This window comes from Athalia rosae, chromosome 2, assembly GCF_917208135.1.
Source record: "Athalia rosae chromosome 2, iyAthRosa1.1, whole genome shotgun sequence".
Classification (NCBI taxonomy): Eukaryota; Metazoa; Arthropoda; class Insecta; order Hymenoptera; family Athaliidae; genus Athalia; species Athalia rosae.
In genome coordinates, this window is record NC_064027.1 from 3,050,888 (window position 1) to 3,070,263 (window position 19,376).

The window sequence follows — 19,376 nt, forward strand, 5'->3', positions numbered from 1 at the left end:
CCGCTCCTCTGCACTCGAGAGCTCCGAAAACCGGATTTCATCTCGCTTATTAAGTTCTCATTATCAAACCACTCATCGGTTCCACCGCTCACCGAGTATTTTCCACGTATAATCTTCGTACGCGTTATCCCTTCACCGTGTCAACAACAACACGCGCGAGAGACGCTCGAGGGAATCGAAAAGATTCATACGGACGTTTGTCGGGTTGATTCGCGATTAAAAAAATGTCAAACTCCGCGGTCACCTTCTTCGGGACGAGCGGTGGACCCTGCATCCGATTAACTGTATTTCAGCGGACTCGTTTCTAGATTTGCGTTAATTACCGCCAAACAAGCGACGTCGACCGGGAAACTCGTCGTTTCGCGTCGTCGTTCCTCCTCTTCACCAGATGCCCCGTTGGACGTCTCGGGACGAGCTCGGTGAAATCGTAATTAAAAGTCCGCTCGACGTAAATTGCATCACGCCTAACCGTTAAGCTTCTTCTCGTGGGCCGACGAAGGAGAGCGTGTTGGCCGGTGTCCGGTGTCCTAAAGTCAATTGGCCGCCCACCTGTTCCATTTTCGGAGTATTTATCGTACGAGAAAACCTGCTTGCGGTACGACACCGGCGTCTGTCTCCGCGCCTTATACTAATTTCGTATGCCGTCAAACGCGTGGGCAGTAAAACCCGGCGTGCACAAGATCGGCCTAAGATCCGGACTGAAAATTGATTCAAATTACCTTTCCGAGTACCCCGGTACACACCCGCTATTAGGGACCGTAATTAATTAGCTTAATAAAGAATCGGGCACCGCCCTCGTTAATTCTCGCGTCGGATGCGGAACGGATGTAAAAAAAAGGGAGGGGGAGGGTGGGTCGTATTTTAATGGAAAAATTATCGGATCCCCCCCTCGTACCTCGTCGATGTAAAGAGAGGCTGATTTATGCGACAACTTTTATCAATGGAACGAAAAGTGGAACAGCGTCGTTAGTCAACATTGAACGCGTTTAAATCGATTTCGAACGCCCCTCGCGTCACGGCCGCTTATCTCGGGATTATTTTCCCGTTAACGGGGTCCTCGTCTTTGACGAATGTTTTTTTCATAAGCCGATTTCAGTGATGAAACGGACCAACAGTCGATTTTGTCCTTTCACGTACTCACGTTACAGTAAAGCAACGGTCGCACTCCGCGCTGCTTTCACCTCAGACGCGACGCTGCACGTACAGACGAAATAATAATACCCGGTCCAAAGTGTTCCACATATTGTCCCACGTTCGACTCCGAAAGGATAATAGAAACCGAAGTGATTGTAAAATTCACCTACAATGAGCCGCGAAAGAGATGAAAATTCCGATCGCTGTACATACGGTGTCTCATGTATCGCTCGGGCAAAACAAAACGGTGCAACGAAACCGCGCGACCTTTGCTCTTCATTTTCAAAAGTGAACCCGCGAAACAATGGTAAAAGAATTGAAAACGAAAAGAAAAAAAAAAAAAAAAAAGGATTAGAATCAAACGAATAAGTATAACGAAAACTAAATATATAGCAGCACGCAACCGTCCATTATTCGGTTAATGTATTCAGAAAGTCATCGCGTTCACTTTTATTGTCTCGAAATCGCGAGTTTAGATATGGTCGCGAAGTGGTAGGGCATCGTTGCCCAATATTCGGGGTCACATTTTGCGAGGAGACTCGTATACAATATCCATTACCTGTTTCGAATGGGATTGGTCAGGTGGTGGTATTAGGCATTCCGCTGAAATTTCGTTCGCTCATTTAACGATAATTCGTAAGAGCGTCGGTCGAACGGGTGCCCCAGACGCCCTGAAAATTGGCCGAACGGAGAACGACGAAGTAGATTAAATTAATCCACGCCTTACCCGGGGAGGTGGACGGGACGCGGCGAAGTGCGGAGCGATGGTAACGAGGTGGCGGCGGAGAAAAAAAGAATTGCACAATTCGAATGAGATTATAACTAGAAAAAGGCATTAGCGCGGCTCGAAAATATAAAAGTGCGACGAAGCATTGAACATGGAACAACACTCCCTTGATCGAGGTGTGCCGTTCGGCATAATTAATATCGAACCGAATCGTGGTTATCTTTTTTATTATTCATTTCCAATCATTCGTTTATATCTGGGTTAAACGTTATTACTTTCCTGTTTCTTGGCTTCGCTTTGGTGGTAATCTTGATCCACGCTAAGGCCGGCTACCTACCTACCTACCCACCTACCTACCTACCTACCTACCTACCTACCTACCAACCTACTTACTTTCCGAACAAACAAACGCTCGTAATTTTATCTTTGTACGAAGCGAGCAAACATTTCGGTTTGCATAAATCAACCTGTCGCGGGTGCACTCTCTTGTAGGAAATTGCACGCGGTCGCTGTTCGTTCTGCGTGGGTGTGGTGCAGCTATTATTTAAATTCGAATCGTTTGTTTTCACGCACCGTTCAAGGTACGCGCCGCCACGTCATACCCTCGCGCCGTACGTGCGCGCAGGTACATTTCAATCGAGAAGGTTGAAAAGTTCATCAGTTGCGCACGAACTCCGGGGAGTACGAAAGCCATCGCTCATATTTTTATCCAGCGAATGAAGAGAAAGAAAGAAAGAAAAAAATGAAAAAAAATGAAAAAAGATTTCCAAAGAAACACGTCCGTCATCGCGTGTCGTAATTCCCCCCGTGGTTCTAACAGCGGGCTTCAATACCTCGTCTTTTTTTTTCTTCTGTTAGATTTCGCGCCGGCTGAAAAATCTCCCCATTTTTTCGTATCGGATAAAAAATGAAGCTCGAGCGCAAGTCGTTCTACGTGTACGTACGCGCGGAAGATAATCCGAGGTTCCCATAACGTTATTAATCTGTTGAAACGTCCATTAGGCACGTGTCATCCGTTCAAATTTTATGACTGATCTTCTCGGCCCCGTTAATGCCCCCCGCTAATTGAATACAAGGATAATCTAATCGAAGCAAGGCATTAGGGTTTATCCACGCCTGATTTGTTCGATCGTTTTTGTTTTTTGTTTTTTGTTGTTGTTCGGTTTTTTTTTTTTCTCTCGTTTCAATTTATCTCTCCTTACCTCCGTGGGTAAGTTTCGCGGTAACGCGATTAGCCCGACGTAGCGGGTACGACGTACGTCCCTCCGTCCGTCCGCGGTGATCGATTACGGCGCAGTTTTTCATCAACACCTCGTTTAATCGTTAGTCCCCGTACCCGGCGACCTCCTCCTCCCCCTTCCGACGAACACGTTTTGGACCGGGGCAGGCTTCCAACTCTCTGCGAAGCACGAAAGTTTTTTCGTCTATCGCATCCGGTTACAATCGGCAATCGCATCTGCGCCGGGTCTCTCTTATACCGTACGTTAGCGCGTAGTTGTTTAGAGAGGAGATCGAAGGCCAGCTGCAGAGCTGCTCACCGGAGAACAAAGTCTAACTGGTATACCTCTAGGTATACCTGAATGTACACACACCTTCGTACACGTGTAAACGTGCGCTACGTGGATCCCAGCCGTACGGACTTGAGGGGTAACAAGCTCAGCGTGGCACTTGTTAAACCTATTGTACTTAATTTTTCGATGATTCGGAGGGAAGTGAAAATGTACGCGATCGTTGCAACGGTACGATAAGAGCAGAGTAGGTACGAGCTTCGATGGTTCCAACGATTTTCGACGAATGGATGTGGGGCGGGCGAGTGTCGCGCGTGATAAGTGTAAGGTACGCAAAGGTGTCGGAAGAGGAAGAGAATCGCACCCACGTCTACGCGCGTGCATCGTACAGTTCCAAGTGTTTTCTTCGCGTGACTGGCGATGATTATAGAGCGGAGCGAACCGCGGAAGAATCTAGATGCAGTCTCTTTGCATTACGGTAGGCGGTTCGCGGTTCGCACCTTTACCGGACGAGAGGAAGATTCTTGGAGCGAAGAAGTACACGCCCTGGGTCTCGGATAACTCCCTCCCGCTCTCGTGTATTACGACTTTGGTAGAGTTCGCTGCCCAGGGGACGGGTGCGAGGAGATAATATTGCCAGATACGTTATTTATTAATATCTCTCTAACCCCGTTCGTTGCTTCGTGCCACCCTCGACGCCCGTCGGCCAACTTATCCGTGCGATACTCGTACACACCGTCTAATATCCTGCCGAGACTTCGCGGTTCCGCTGATAGCCGTGAGAATAATCGGAGATTTATTCGACCGTCCGATGCCCCCGATGCGAACTCGGCGGACTTTCAAAAATTGCGAATAGAAATCACGCTTCGTGTCGTTCGATTTTTATTTATTTCGATATTTCCGTTACGAGAAAAGTCGAAGATGATTTTTTTTTCTACATCGTACTCGTTGCGTCGGAAGCCCGTTTACCGATTGCGCAATCGACGATCGGGTGTGCGTAACAGAAACGATAATATACAGCTGCCGAGAGAATATAATCGAAGACGAAGTGGAAGAGAAAAAAAAAAAAAAAAAAAAAAATGGAAGAATTAAAAAAATAAAATAGGCTCAAGTACGACCGGCGATCGAGAACCATATACGTGTGTAACGCGGTTCGATCGGTACCCGAGTTTCGCAAGAAATATTTTTCCTTAGGACTTATAGCTGCACGGTTTGTCCCACTGACAGGTAACATTCGTCCATGTAAATAGCCCATGGCGACGGACTGCACGCTCGTAATAAAACCAAAAGAAAAAATATCCACGCATAGCAAATGATGAATAGATGGAAAAATAAACGATTTTATACGATCGGTAACCCGCGCGTAACACATTCCTTTTAAGGAGTATAAATTCTTCGTGAGCTCCACGCGATGTACCTTAGATAGGCTGCGCGCAAAAGGCGATCGCAGTATCACCTATTCGTCGGCTGTGTACGCGCCGAAATCGAATAAATTTCAGCCGATCCGAATCGGTGTACGAAGTACGATATAATATTCGGCGTTATTCGGCTCATCGATTGGGTTTTTTTTTCTCGAGAAGAGCGTTGCGGGGATTTTGTTGTTTTTTTTTTTTCTTTCAATTTTTTGCGGTAGGCGTACGGATCATGGATGAAAAAGACAAAAGGGAAAAATTTTGCTACGCTTCGCAACGGGACTATCACGATTTCCGACCACCGACCGCGTCCACCGCACGATCGAGGACCACCCGCGCAGTACCGCAACACTATCAGCTTCGCTAATTACGTAACAACACCTGACTCCGAGAAAATGAACGTAGCCGATTCATTCCGTTCGCTCGATTCTTGAGAAACTCACATACAATCGCCTACTTCCCCGGGGTATCTCGACGAAGTTCGAGTCGTGTACGTACGAAGGAAACTAATGGGGACTCAGCGCGAAATTCGATTATCGATCGTACCACGTTCGAAATTTATTAACTCAACGTGTACCCGATTTACTTCAACCACTAAATTTCTTTCATGCATCGCGCCGTACCTATACGTACGGGCGTGATACGGATCGGTATTTTCTTTCCGCGGTCGGACGTGGTAAAATATCTGTATAATAGATTCGTGGAGTCAGTGCCCTTTCAATAAGAATGGAGGGAAAAAAAAAAGGGAGAAAAATAAATTATTCAAGCCACCGCTCTATAGAAAGTTCAATCGCGCTGTTCGCTGTGAGACCCCCGCGCCTAAAATTATCGATTATACGCCTTGTCCATTAAACACTCGATGTGTTTCGCCGATCTATACCGACTCGCAATCGGCACGCCTGCACCGCGCGGTGGCGCACGGGATACCTATGAGTTCTCGATAATTCAATCCGCGTACCCCGTGCGCCGGAGGCTGATAAATCTGATTTTTGATTTCCATCGCACTCGCATCGAGGACCGAACGAAGTCTCCCGAAAAAAAAAAAAATACTTTTCCGAGAATCAAATCCGTCGTCTTTGGCGACGAAGAGAGGAAACTCGAATCCTCGCACTCGCCTCGCTTCAAATTTATGTAAACGTCGATTTTTGGTCATCAATTTTCTGGGAATTCCTTGGTAATTAATACCGCAGATACGGCTCGTATAAAATAATCCGATACTCTTCTCCGGTTTTCAAGGTGTATACGTATACCACGAAAAAAATAAATTAAACATGTAAAATGGTCAGGGACATCACCGAATGGGTGTAATTCGTCATGGGAACGAGTAATTCATGTGCGAAGATAAAAATCGTTCGAATAATTCGCGAGTAAAATTTTTTCAAATCCGTTGCGAAATTCCTCGCGGTTTGCGAATTAAATCTCGAAAGAATAACGCTTGATTTATAATGCCGAAAGTAAAAGCGTTATTCAGTTTTTCGATAAACGTACACAAGTCGCTCGTTTCAATGTTCAATGTAAATGCGTGAATGGAGCGTTCGACTACCGGCGTATACCTATACATAACATCTCCGGCCTGAGTTGTAGTTTGCGAAATTCATAAACAATCGAAACGGCAATCGCTCGACGTACTACATAACTATATAATACACCGAGCCACACGTTATACCCGTAGTATACCCGCCGTATTATATCGCGTATCCGTACTCGGTCCTGCAAAAGACACGTAGCCAGGTGTCTGTCTGTCCGTATGGCGAAATTGAATAAAGGTCGTATTATTCGCTCACTCAACGATTCAACGCTGTTTATGTTATAAATCGAACAATGCGCGCCAGACAATCGTGTAGGTATCCGTACACCTCGTGGTTATGTCGATACCTCTTATCGTACCCCGCTCCAACGCTCCGTGCCGTCGAACGGTTGCGGGTATCGAACACCCGGTGATCCGACGACGACCGCCAGATACCTACAACGAAACGGTTAAAAGGTTTCGACGGTTACACCAGCGCCGATTCCATGCATCCGTTTCTCTCCCGTTCTGTCGCCGCGCCGCACGCCGATCGCGAGCGACTTTCGCTCAAAATATGTCCACCGCGTGTAGTTACTGGTAATTAGTCGCTTCCGAGATTTTACCGAAAACTAGGCTCGCCGTTCGATTCGAGCGAGGCGGAATTCCGAGGATTTCGATCACGACTATCGGAGTCGAAGAGGAACTTTTTCTTTTACACCTGTGCGCCGGTCAGGATTGCAGGCAAATGATCTCCGCCCGTAGGAGCCCGAGGCGCCATCGATACTCGAGCGCGGGTCGCGCGCTGTTCACTTTCCGCTTCATTCTCGTAATACCTATCGCCCGTTGCCGATTACCTCTATGGGTGGATACCTCGAACACGCACCGCTCGTGGTTCGTCGACGGACGGCTACTTGAACTCTTTCTTTCCACCGGCATTTGCGAGCTCTCCTCCGCAACGATCGCGGTTCTCAACCCTAGCGAGAAAACAGAGGTACCCCGATACGTTTGGCGAATTTGTGGGCCAACGTTACGATCGATTCGAAAAATGACGAGCGTCTCGATCGACTCGTCGCCTCAGGTAACACCCGAGCAGAAGTCGAAGGCCCTCAGCGTGGAAGTGGCGTCCCCGAAAATATCGATGTCATTTCCGGTTCACGGTGGAGATGTTGATTTCGTTGAGGAATTTTCCATATTTCGGCGAGCCCTGTGGGGAGCGAGGGCTGAGAACCTCGGGGCGACGTCGAGGGGGCCCCATTCTCGGCTTGGTGTCAGAATCGATTTACGACGCGATATGAATACCAATGGCTTACGGTGAGCGTAACTCATTGGGCGTACAGCTGGTAGGGCCACCGCAGGGTCTTACGTTGGAGCGAACCACCCGGGTCCCTGCGTTGCAGGCCGCGCGCCACGGTTATCCGTGTGTCTGCAACAAACCAACGCTAGTCGGTCGCCTTCCATACCCCCGCAGCCGGCCGGCCAGCATTGTGGGCACCGGACGACCGAGACCGACAGAGATATAGACGCAACGGACAGCCAATATATGCGAATATAAATGGGTATATCACACTCGGATACTTCACACCTAGAAAATCTGGAGGTTACGTAGGGTTGGGTTTGCTAGGCGTGGTACGTACGTACGTCCTACCTCGATCCGCCGAAGCTGTAAAACTGCACCGTTGCAACACGACGCCCGCGGAATGTAGACATTTTTTTTATCGCGTACACGACGTGTTTCTGGAAAGTACTTTGAAAATATCCGCGCCGATCCGTACGAGGATCTCGAATTTTTTCTTCCTTTTTTTTTTTTTTTCACGACTCCGTGAAATGAGTATAAAAAATCTTACTCGCGGTTATTTTTGTCCTTTTATTTTCATTCTCGAACCGTTTTCGTTCGGCGTATGAAAAAAACGTCTATTACATGGGCGGGAATCGATACGTTGATATTGATTGATTTATTTTCATCGTCGCAAGTTCACGGAGTACGGTACGAGACGTATGTAACAAGAGATTACACGGCGAAGTTCTAAATATAAACGTATACCTCGTTTAATTCGATTAATAACGGATAGAGTGATTGAGTACACCGCAGACAAGTTGACAAGTCGATACGCGGCTCTAAAACCAGCCGGGCGTTTGCTTCTTTTTGTTAAGTTTTTTTCTTTTTTTTCTTCCCAAAGCACGGACCGCCCCGCGTCGTAGCCAACTTTTAACGTATGAACAAAAGGATGTGGTATAGTTATGAAAGCGAAAAAAAAAAAGAAATGATGATGTTGAGGAACAACAGATAATGACCGATATATTACGCTTGTGATCCTGTTGAAATTGTAAATTGTAAAGATTCCATCACTTCTTGCATTTTTTCAATTTTGGGATAAAAAATTAACATTCCTATGTATTTTGATCTAAGAAATCTGGATCTGAAAACAAAATTGATTGATTTTAAAAATTTATCGCATTATCACCAATTTATCTATTCAAAAAGCAAAAAATCAAGGATATCTCAATGAGAAAAATTCACAGCTCAATTTGACCAACGGATACGTGTTCCTGAGGTCAAATCACGTTGGAAAAGTGTCATTTGATCGAATTTAAAAATACTTTATTTTCGGCCCAAAAATCGAAAAAATCCAAAGGGGTACCCCTTGAATTTTTCTCGATTTTGGGTCGAAAAAAAATATTTTATTTTACATGCCAATCCTATGTATTTTTACCTCAGGAATTCAAATTCACAAGTTAAATTGATCTATCTGTAAAATTTAACGAGTTATCGCCAATTTTCCGCTTTTTGGAGCCGAAAAATTGAGATATCTCGTTGGGAAAAATTCGTAGCTCAATTCGACCAACGGATTCGTGTTCCTGAGGTCAAAATACATAAGAAAAGTGTCATTTGATCGATTTTAAAAATACTTCATTTTTGGCCCAAAAATCGAAAAAATCCAAAGGGGTACCCCTTGGAGTTTTTTCAATTTTGGGGTCAAAAATTGATATTTTTTTAAATTGGGTTTCATATGCTATTCTTATGTATTTCGATCTCAGGAATCCGAATCTGAAAGGCAAATTGATCTATCTATAAAATTGATCGAGTTATCGCCAATTTATCGATCCGAGAACCGACAGATCAAGGAGATCTCGATGGGAAAAATTCGTAGTTCAATCTAGTTAACGGATTCTTGTTCCTGAGATCAATACGCATGAGGATTCGAGCGCTGAGCGCGCGTGCAATGTCACAAGTTTAATATAATCTTGCGGAACAGTGTGTGCATCATGACTCTACGGATATGGTATTTGAAACATTGATGGAGATACGTTCTAGAATTTCAGTTTATAAAGTTTATTCGTGGATCTCGTAAGTACAGTCGGGAAAAAGGTGATCTCGTCTCACTTTCGTTGGTAGATCAATTTGAAATCCATTTGGAGTGGAATCAGTTCTTAAATATGTAGCTAAGCGACGCGGGGTTCTTTCTATCGGTGGCTCTCTTCCGGTTTTTACAAGATTATACCCGTAATTTGTTTGTTTTTTTCTGTGGCTCGTTTGAACCCGTTCGCTCGAGCCGCGGAATCATAAAGAAGAGACGACGCGGTTCCGCCAGCCGTATATACCCGCCGTTCTCTCGACAAAAACCTGTGAAAAATAAAAGATCCCGGAGAACACGGGCCCGTGGGTTGTTCGCATTACGTAGGAATACGCCTGGTTTTGTTGTATAGGGTGTTGAGCTGTAATGACTGGTAAGTAGATTGGGACACGTTTCTTCTTCTATATTTAAGTATTGCACGTATACGTAGACCGCCGGTAGTACACGGTGTATCCGTTCGCGCGAGTCGCGGGAAATAATATTATATATATCGCGAACGCTACTTAACCACGAGGCAGAGGGAACGAAGCAACGTTGCACACCTGATTGATGTTGAACAAATGACTAACGCCGTACAACGAGCTGCCGGTGTCAACTCGCACCTGAGTGAGTAGATTTTAATAGGATGATTACCATGACGACTGACACCGTGACAGATATAACGGAGATAGAGGGAAGGAATAGGTATTAATTGCATGATCATTATAATAAGGTATAAGGTCGGACGTTAGGGCGCGGTGTCGACGTCCTTTTAAGTCTTATAGGATCTCGTAATAACACCACATCTTGTATCTTAGGAGTCTTTCGAGCGAAGCTTTGATTAATTGACCTTCGAGCGATGCGGCGATCCTTGATGATATCCAGGATATAGTTTTCACATTTTTTTTTGTTTTTGCTTCTTCTTCCAACCACGCGCGGCATTTGGATAATATCGCCGCGGTGGTACGAGAGAAACTTTTCGCCAATTTTATTATCGAGGCGAGAGGATCTCGAACCGATCGTTTTACTCGATATTAAGAAGTGGGGGATTCCGAGGACGGTGAATTACGCGTATTTCGCTCTTATTGGTCATTCGAACAAAAACCTCTCGACGTTTTACTCTTTATTTGTCATTCGGCGAGCGTATTCGAACATATATATACGTGTATATACACGCGTGTACACATTCGCCGTTTGACGTGACAGGCGTAATTATGCAAATTAGACCCATTTACTGAATAAGATAGATACGAGGAGGAGGAGGAGGAGGAGAAGTGAATTCCTTCCGTGATACATCGGTGCGAACGTTCTCGACCGACCTTCTTTTGTTTTCTGCACGTATATATACGTTTTATTCAGAAGGGGTATATACACCCGCGCGTACATACCTCCTATATACACACGCACAGCGTAATACATAACTCGAAATTTTCGATAATTGGTTGTTCGCATGACACGATCCTCCGTTGCTAATAACAATAATGATACAGCTCCGGAGGATTGCTGCACATGCGAGAATAATCTAGGACACGAATACCCGAAGGTCGTTCTTCGAGAACCGATGCTGCTAGAAACCGCGATGATGAAGGTAGAGCTGTACGTGCACTCCGAAGGAAAAATCAACCTCCAATCGTCTCAAAATATCAGTAGGCGTCTTCTCTTCCTACAAAAATTCAACTCTTCAAATCGGTTCCCGCGCGCGATTGCCACACTAACGAGCATCTTCGATAATGGTAATGGTAATGGTGATGGCAGCCTATACGATACTTGTACACGTGTGTGGTGCACGTACCCGTACACCGCACGTTTCATACACGTGTGTGTAAAAACTTTCATTTTACCTATAGATTATACTCGTATTATATCTACAGACAGCACCGCAGCGGTTGTTGCACCGTCCCGTTTTGCGGATAGCCGAAGTGCAGATTGAAAAATTCATTCTTCCCAATTCTCCGGCTGCAACGCCCCCCTTATCCACGAAATAAATCAGACACCGATGCCAATCGATCTGCCCGTTCGGATCTGATCGGCGTACGCGTATGTTAAATATCGCGAAATACAATATGGCCATAAATTTGGTCACTCTCGGATGGGTGCGGCTTCGGTTCCTCGGACCCATTAAGCGTGATGTAACAGCGAATGCAAATCAGCAAAGAGAATTAAAAAGTGGGTATAAAAATTCGGCGAATGCCCAGCGTTGCGTACCGAGGGCGTTCCTTCTTCACACAGAAATATATTCTCAAAAAATACGTATAAATCAGCTGGGAAAACTTCGCCCACGAGTTTGCCACGACACCTTGCGTCATTTCTCAAAGATTTCAAACCCCGTCGAAACCGAATACCTGCCCGAAACAAGGCGGAGAAAAAAATGGACTTACGATTCGAATTCTATAATCCAAAATCGAACGGGGGGCGTTCGTTGGAACTTGAAAAACAAAAAAAATAAAAATAAATAAATAAAAGGAAATGAAACACGTAGCGACCTTAGAACGAACGGTGGAGCCGGGTACCCTACACCCGTAATAACCCCGGAGGACGAACATGATGCAGGTATACACATACGGACGCGGAATACCGCGCGCGAGACCAGCTCTCACTTTCACGAAGTCACCGTGACCGAGATAAGGATGGTGGCAACCGGTAAGAACCGCGAAGGCACAGAGAACGAACCAACGTACGTACGTACGTACCTCACGAGACACGAGACGGGGCTGACCGGTGACCGGTGGGTACACCATATACGGTCACCGCCTATATCTCTACGTGCGCCGATTTTATTTACACATGTGCGTAAAACGACGTGTGGACATCGCGTACCCGTGCGCTATGCACCAGCCCCCGACTCCGCGTATCCTCCGTCTCACGGGCGCGCGCGTGTCAAACGAAACTCGGCGCGAGTTTCGCGATCGCCGTCCGTCGACGTGAATTAAAATCCCCGAACCAGCTGACGCCGTCTCATGTGAACGTGAAATAAACCAGTTTTTCTATTTTTTGTTCATTTCTTTTTTTTTCTTTTTTACCTCCACTAACTGGAGCAACGCGATATTTATGGTACTATGTAATTAGAATTCAGGGGGCTAGAGTCCAAGGACAAATTCATGCTTCGTGAAAAATTACACGTTACATTTACGGCTCGAGTACGAGTTACGATCATGTTTTAGGCCAACTTACAAACCGAATGTCCATAGGCGATATAAATCTCACGTTGTTAAATCCGTTCGACTGCACCTGGTGCTATGTACACACGTGCGTGGGCGTTATGTACGCTCATACAGCATGTAATGTTACAAACCGGATGAGATCTGGTATTATGACTGCGTAATGTAGATAAATACATAGAACTAGTTGCCTACTCGATTTCTGGAGACCTGAGAGACTCGGTGAAAAAAAAAAAAAAAAAGAATAGAATCGAAACAAAACGAGATAACTATATGGAAATAAAATAGGCTCGCGATGATTCACGTATCAAGAATAGAAACGGGTATATAAGTCAGATGTTGTTGATGTGCCGTAGCTGCTGCTGCAGCAGCAGGTTCGGTGAATCCATATAGGGTTCGCGAAGTCGCGTACACGCGGTATAACTCGGTGAACGGTGAGCAGCGTGCCTCGTAACGTGTATGTGCGATGTACACGTTACGTACCAACCAATACACGTGTGAAACACGCGCGACCGAGTCCTCCTCGTGCGTTTTCTCGTGTATATACGGCGAATCCTCGGAATCAACTTTCAATTTCTACGAGCAGTCGCGGACCCCGAGTATACATATATTAACAGAGAGACCTACGCGCCATCGCCGTACTTTTATATACATATATGTATGTACGTATATTACGGTATACATACACTCGCGAACGATACGAAACGATTTTCACGGAGCCACGGGGTTACCGCGTCCCGCGGTATCGGTGTGGGTTCACCTTACGTACGTATGTACCTGCCACGTACACCTTACCCCGAGCGCAGCGGATACCGAGGTATCTAAATTGAAAAATGAAACCGCACGACCGCGGCGCGCGGGCTTGACGTAAGAGCCATTAATTGGCAGGAACAGGATTCAACAACCGTGCGCAGGGCCACGATAAATCGTTCGCATTCGCACGGTGTGAATCGGCACGGTACTCAAAATACCAAACCCGCTTACGACTGCAATGCCTTGGATGAATATTACCCTTCACCTGCAGCTACGCGTTCGCTTCACTCAGCGCCAACGCCAGACCGCGAAACGATGAAAAAAAAGGTAGAAAAAAAAATCCGCCCACCGCGACGCACTGAAACTGGACGCACCCGCGTGAGAACGACCGCCGTCGATATGTCCTGCGTGTAAGCGGACCAGGTCAGAGGTCGTGCTTCGGAATTGCTTCATTCATTGAACGGATAACGTAGGTAACGCGCTGATTTTCGAAAAATCTCCGCATTTTCTGATAGGCGTACATGTGAGAGAATAATTCCACGTGTTACCCGCACCTCTATTCGTGTCATGTCGCAGAGTCGAGTGTGTGTGTAGGTGTATGAAATGTGCAATGCACGAATGATATGGAAAATTACGATCTGACGTAATTTGAACGGTCGTACTACTCGGGAGGTCGGAGGTCGCGACTAGGTTCCCCGCGGAGTCATATTTCCTACAAATTGTAATTGCGCGGGGACAAGGTTGGGACGAAAGCGGAGCGAAAAAAGTTCTTTTTTTTCTTCCACAACGGTTGAGCCGTTCGTAATTGAACAAAAATGAGAGAGAGAAAAGAAAAAAAAAAAAAAAAGATGTAGAAAAAAGTGACTTTCACAATTGGAACACACTTGCGGGTAATTTAATTGTAAAAGAATCCTTCCGTCTAGCCTCCGTTACAGGCACTGCGTACACGCGTATGAGGAAATCTCCGTTTCCGCTATATCAGCGAACAACGGGATTCCGGGCGTGGAAAATTAAAGGGACTCACAATTAGTTTCACGGTGAAAAAGCACTTTTTAAAACAATTACGCTCGGTGAACGAATTTACCCGCGGTTAACGCGTTCGTACGAGGTGGGCACATTTCTAATTTCACCTGCGGGGCAATTTTATACTTTCACATTTCTGATACCGAATTAAACTATTTCTCGAATTTCGAAATAAAAAATTCACCGTCACGTCGCCGAAAGATTTTACAGTCCGACTCGTCGCCCCCTCGAGACCCTTCGGTTTCCGTACAGAATATTCGAAAAAAATTCTTCCGGTTCCTCCGAACGCTCCACCCTGTACTGTACATACACGCTGTTATGCACATGTATATTATTATATCGTTGACCCAGTGAACTCTGTGCGGTATACATACGTTGATTTATGCCCACGCATTTCTGTGTTCATGCGGCTATACATATATGTATGTGTGAGCGCGCGAGATACCACAATAGCGCATACGTGAGTAGATGAATGTAATCTCCGCTACCTGGGGGAAAGGGGCGTTCACACCACTTCGTAACTAGAATTCCCGCACGGTCACATACGGATCTGAGAATTGCCGACTGAAATCATAGGAAGTGGCGTTGATTTATCGGCATGACGTAACCAACTTCTTAGATAACATCTGCATCGAAAATCTACGTGAAATTTGGTGAGCTGCAAAAAAAAGGCCTCCTTTCCATCCCTACGTCGATTTACGCGTAGGTACTTACTTATCGGTAATGCGACGGGAATCTAAGAGGCGAAGGAGCGCGGAGCCCGGACGGAGCGAGACGGAGGCAAAAAAAAAAAGGAGGAAGAAAGACGCGACCCGCCTCGCCCCGACCTAACTCAACCCGAATGACCTAACCCGGGTCGACACGCGCGCCCACGCGCTCCTCCGTCCTCTCCACCCCGAGCGCAAGGTGCTGCGCTTTGTACGGGTGTGACTATAGGCAATAATTCCCTACCTGTGTGTCATACACGCTGGTAGTAAACCTCGATTAACTTACCCAACCTATACCAGCGTGGCTCGTGAACGATAATCAATCGTTACTATTGATGCGAGTGTAGTAAGAAAAAAAAAAAAAAAAAGCGAGCTCGTAACAAGATAAAAATAAATTGTTCTGATGCAACAACCACCTGTCGGGGGTCTATCAATTTAACGAGCAGTTTTAGGAACGATTTGACTGAATATTTCGAAATGAATCTCATTTCGCATTTCATTATCGGATTATCCATGCATCCGATCGAGCACCGCCGTATCTCACCTATTCGGATCGTTGCGGACCTATTTCGAAATCGTTTTATCGATCGTTGTAATAAATGAATTTCATTTAATGGGTTTCTTTCTTCTTTCGTTTTCAATTATATCCGCGGCTACGCGATATTACGAGTATTTCTATTTCGAAACTCTGGAAATACTTCGTGAGCGAATAGAAGCACGTTTCTAGGATTGCTCGGATTCGCGCGGAACCTTATTATATCGTACAAAGCAAAAGTTGAGTTGTACTCCAACCGTAGAATTGTACGGACGGATATTTACCTTGACGCCATTCATTATTTATTTCTCTCTTTCAAAATCCTCGACATGTGTGCAGCGGCGGCGGCGGCAGCAGCACCTCTTCTCCGGCTAGAGCCGCCTGCCTTTGTTTCTCGCGCCCGTCTCCTCGCATTCCACTTAAACGAGGGGTCTGTCGCTTCCCACACGCCAACGTCCCGAAGCCTATTCGAATCGCTGACTTTTACCCGCTTACCATTTCACCCGTTCGATATATTTCACCTTTCGCACGGAACTCGAAAGAACGGCAACTTGCATTTCGCAGGTTTTACGTACGGAGCTCGGAGTCAAATTAGAAATCATACGAAACGAACCGCGGTGTCGTCGACCCCGCCTCGACATGCGTAAGGATATATACATATATCTCGTGAGATCGGTGCGAGAGTTTCGTGATTTCAATGATTCATTGGAAAGTGTTTCGCTCTGCGGTTAACCGTCTGGGTCGGTACTGTCACGGAGATGAAAGACTTTCTTTGTCGCGTGAAAGATTGCCCGTTGGATATTGAGCGGCGGTCCGTAGGTATCCACGTTTCGTAGCTGTTTCACCGTTTACACCGCGAATGATATCGCTTCTCTTCCGTCGTCTTGTACTTCGTGTGCGGAAAAAACCTTTGACGGATTGCGCGGCTACAATATTTCCGCTCAATCGTCGCGGGAGAAAAAGTGGCCCATTGTGTCCGCGGATCACAAATCGAATTTTTAATACGATTCCCGTAGAGCGTTTGAATTTTCGCGAGCTACCGGCGACCAGGAGTTCCCAAGTTTTTTCGTTGTGCCTTTATTTTTTTTAGTTTTTTCCATCGTCTATATCAGCCTTCCTCCGTCAACCCTGACTCGCAATGTCCGTTCGAGCGAAACTTGCTTTTCCGATCAAATTCAGAGCCGACTGTGGTTTTATTTTCATAATTCGGATGGGCGCGTTCGATTGACCGCGGTGAAAAAAATATCCTTGAATCAATTCAGTCTCATGTACACCGACCCGTTTCGAATCAGCAATTACTTTTAACCATGTTTTCATAATAAATCCCATCTTATTACCGCGGGGCGGAGGGGGTCTCTGCGACTGACTGGGTATAATTCGACGTTGGAAAATTACGTAAGTGAAAAATTATTGCGGGTGGCTGATGATTACCGCGGTGACATGGCCGGCAGCCTTCCAACTGACGCAAGTCTTGATCACGATACAGCTCCTCGATTGGGGTACACTTACGGCGTGCGCGGTGCATTTATGTTTTCCATGGAAGTACCCGGCGGGCAGGTGCACGCGTACGAGAGTATCACGAAATCGAGAAAGACTTCGAGTTGAACAATGCGATATTGCTACCCGCGTCTCTGGTTACGGTTACCCGCTGTTATTAATCGTCTAATCATGGGAACAACCTTCGCTCGCGGAAAAAAAAAACTCGCTCTTGTCCCATTCTCGATTGAGGACGGTTTTTGCCTCTGCGAAAAAAGAAGCGGACAATTTTTACGTTTCCGCTAAGAGCGAGCGAACGGGGGAAGGGGGAGTTACGCGGTACGGTGTCGGGTGAGCGGAAGTCGGGCGGAATTCTTTCGCGGACAATGGAACGGAGAAATATTGGATTTTTCGATCGATTTGCGAAAACGAGGTTCGCGCGCCGCCGCGTTGCGAAACGTGGGTGTTGGATTGCGGACTGAAATGTTTGAAAAAAAAAAATGAATTGCTGTCCCCCGGGCGCGTTGCGATCCCCGCGTTATTATTGGTTTCAGCGTTATTAATCATTTACCGATCACCGACTTATGGCCGACCCGCGCGTTGCTCGAGCGTTATACATACATACCTATATCTATCTGCATACGCGCGCTGCTTTAAATTCGAACGCTTTCACGAAACGGCTAATTTTCGCAACTCGTTCGCCTGCACGTATATATGCATATATATACCTTCGTATATACGGCGTAAGTGCACGAAAGTCCTGAGGCCGTAAACATGCCGATTTACATTCATATGATACCGATTTATGGAGCACTTACGTGCTGTAAAGACAACATCGACTCGCGTTCGTTCGCTAGCGGGTTAAACTCGCGTACCCTTCGCACGTTTCGCGAACGGATTTCTCAAAGTATATTGTTTCTTTGAACGGTAATCGCACCTTATGCACTTTGTACACATAATCGAGATCGGGCGGCCGCCGCCGCCGCGGCTTTTTACTCGTAAAATTGTTTTCATACCGCAAGGACTCCACGCTCGAATGAAACTGCTACGATAAATGCCCGCCCAGGTTACCGAGGTACGGGTAGGTATACCGTACAACGAAGGATCTGGATTGTAACTACCTTGGCGTGAAGCGAGGTGAAGTGAAGTAGCCGATTGAGCGAGATAATTGTCGCGGAAACATGACCGTCGATTGACGCCGGTGTAGAAAAAAATTTTCATAACGATTCGCCACCGACCACCGAGAAGCGAATCACGCGACGATCTTCCACCTCCTATATCGCCAAACTACACGTCTGCACGATCTGGAGAACGCGTCCGATTCCACGGCAATCGGTCCCTCGAACGCCGATTCTTAACGATCGTGCGAATAATCGACTCGCCACCAAGAATCATTGCTGATTAGATTTTGGTTTTTTCATCAAAATTTGCGCGCGTCGGATATCCGTGTTGTGCATCGCTGAAAAAATTCGACCCGGGGTACCAAGAATTTGCCCTCATTCGTGCTGAGACCTTTTTTAGAATCAGATGCGGGGAATGTTTAACATGTACACGTTTTCTCGCGAAACGGACTTTCCAATCGCACGAATCCGTGCCGACTTTACGTGCATTTTCAGCTTTCCCGGGTGTTACGTAATGAAACGGGCGTGCGTGTGTGCGATTAAACTAGCGATTCTTAACAACCGCAGCGGGATTGTCACGTAGAAAATCGAGTGGCATATCCCAGAATCGGACCCCGGAGCAATTACACGGTGGTTCTAAGCTGCGCTCGACTCGCCTCTTCGGGCGTCGGGACATGCGACGCGATGCAATTCGACGTAACGCAACGTAACGTAACGTAACGTAACGTAACGTAACGCAACCCGGCTCGACGTGATATTGTAATGCCACCGCGTGACGCGACGTAAACTAACGCAAGCTAGGCCTCGATCCACACGTGATATCTACGGATATACGCGTAGACGTACATACATACGTACGTTTATCATATGTGCACATGGATCGTGGGCAGTTTGCACACACATATAACGTATCTCCGATAAGAATCTAGGTTACCCACATACGCGCGTGTAAAATATTCAAGACTGCAACACGATCGTTGTAA

General features: G+C 46.3%; 1 protein-coding gene across 5 annotated transcripts in view; it reads left to right on the top strand.

Moving 5' to 3' along the window:
- The window catches only part of LOC105691908, a 137,815-nt gene that overhangs the window by 82,116 nt on the left and 36,323 nt on the right, over positions 1-19,376 (top strand). The window lies entirely within an intron of this gene.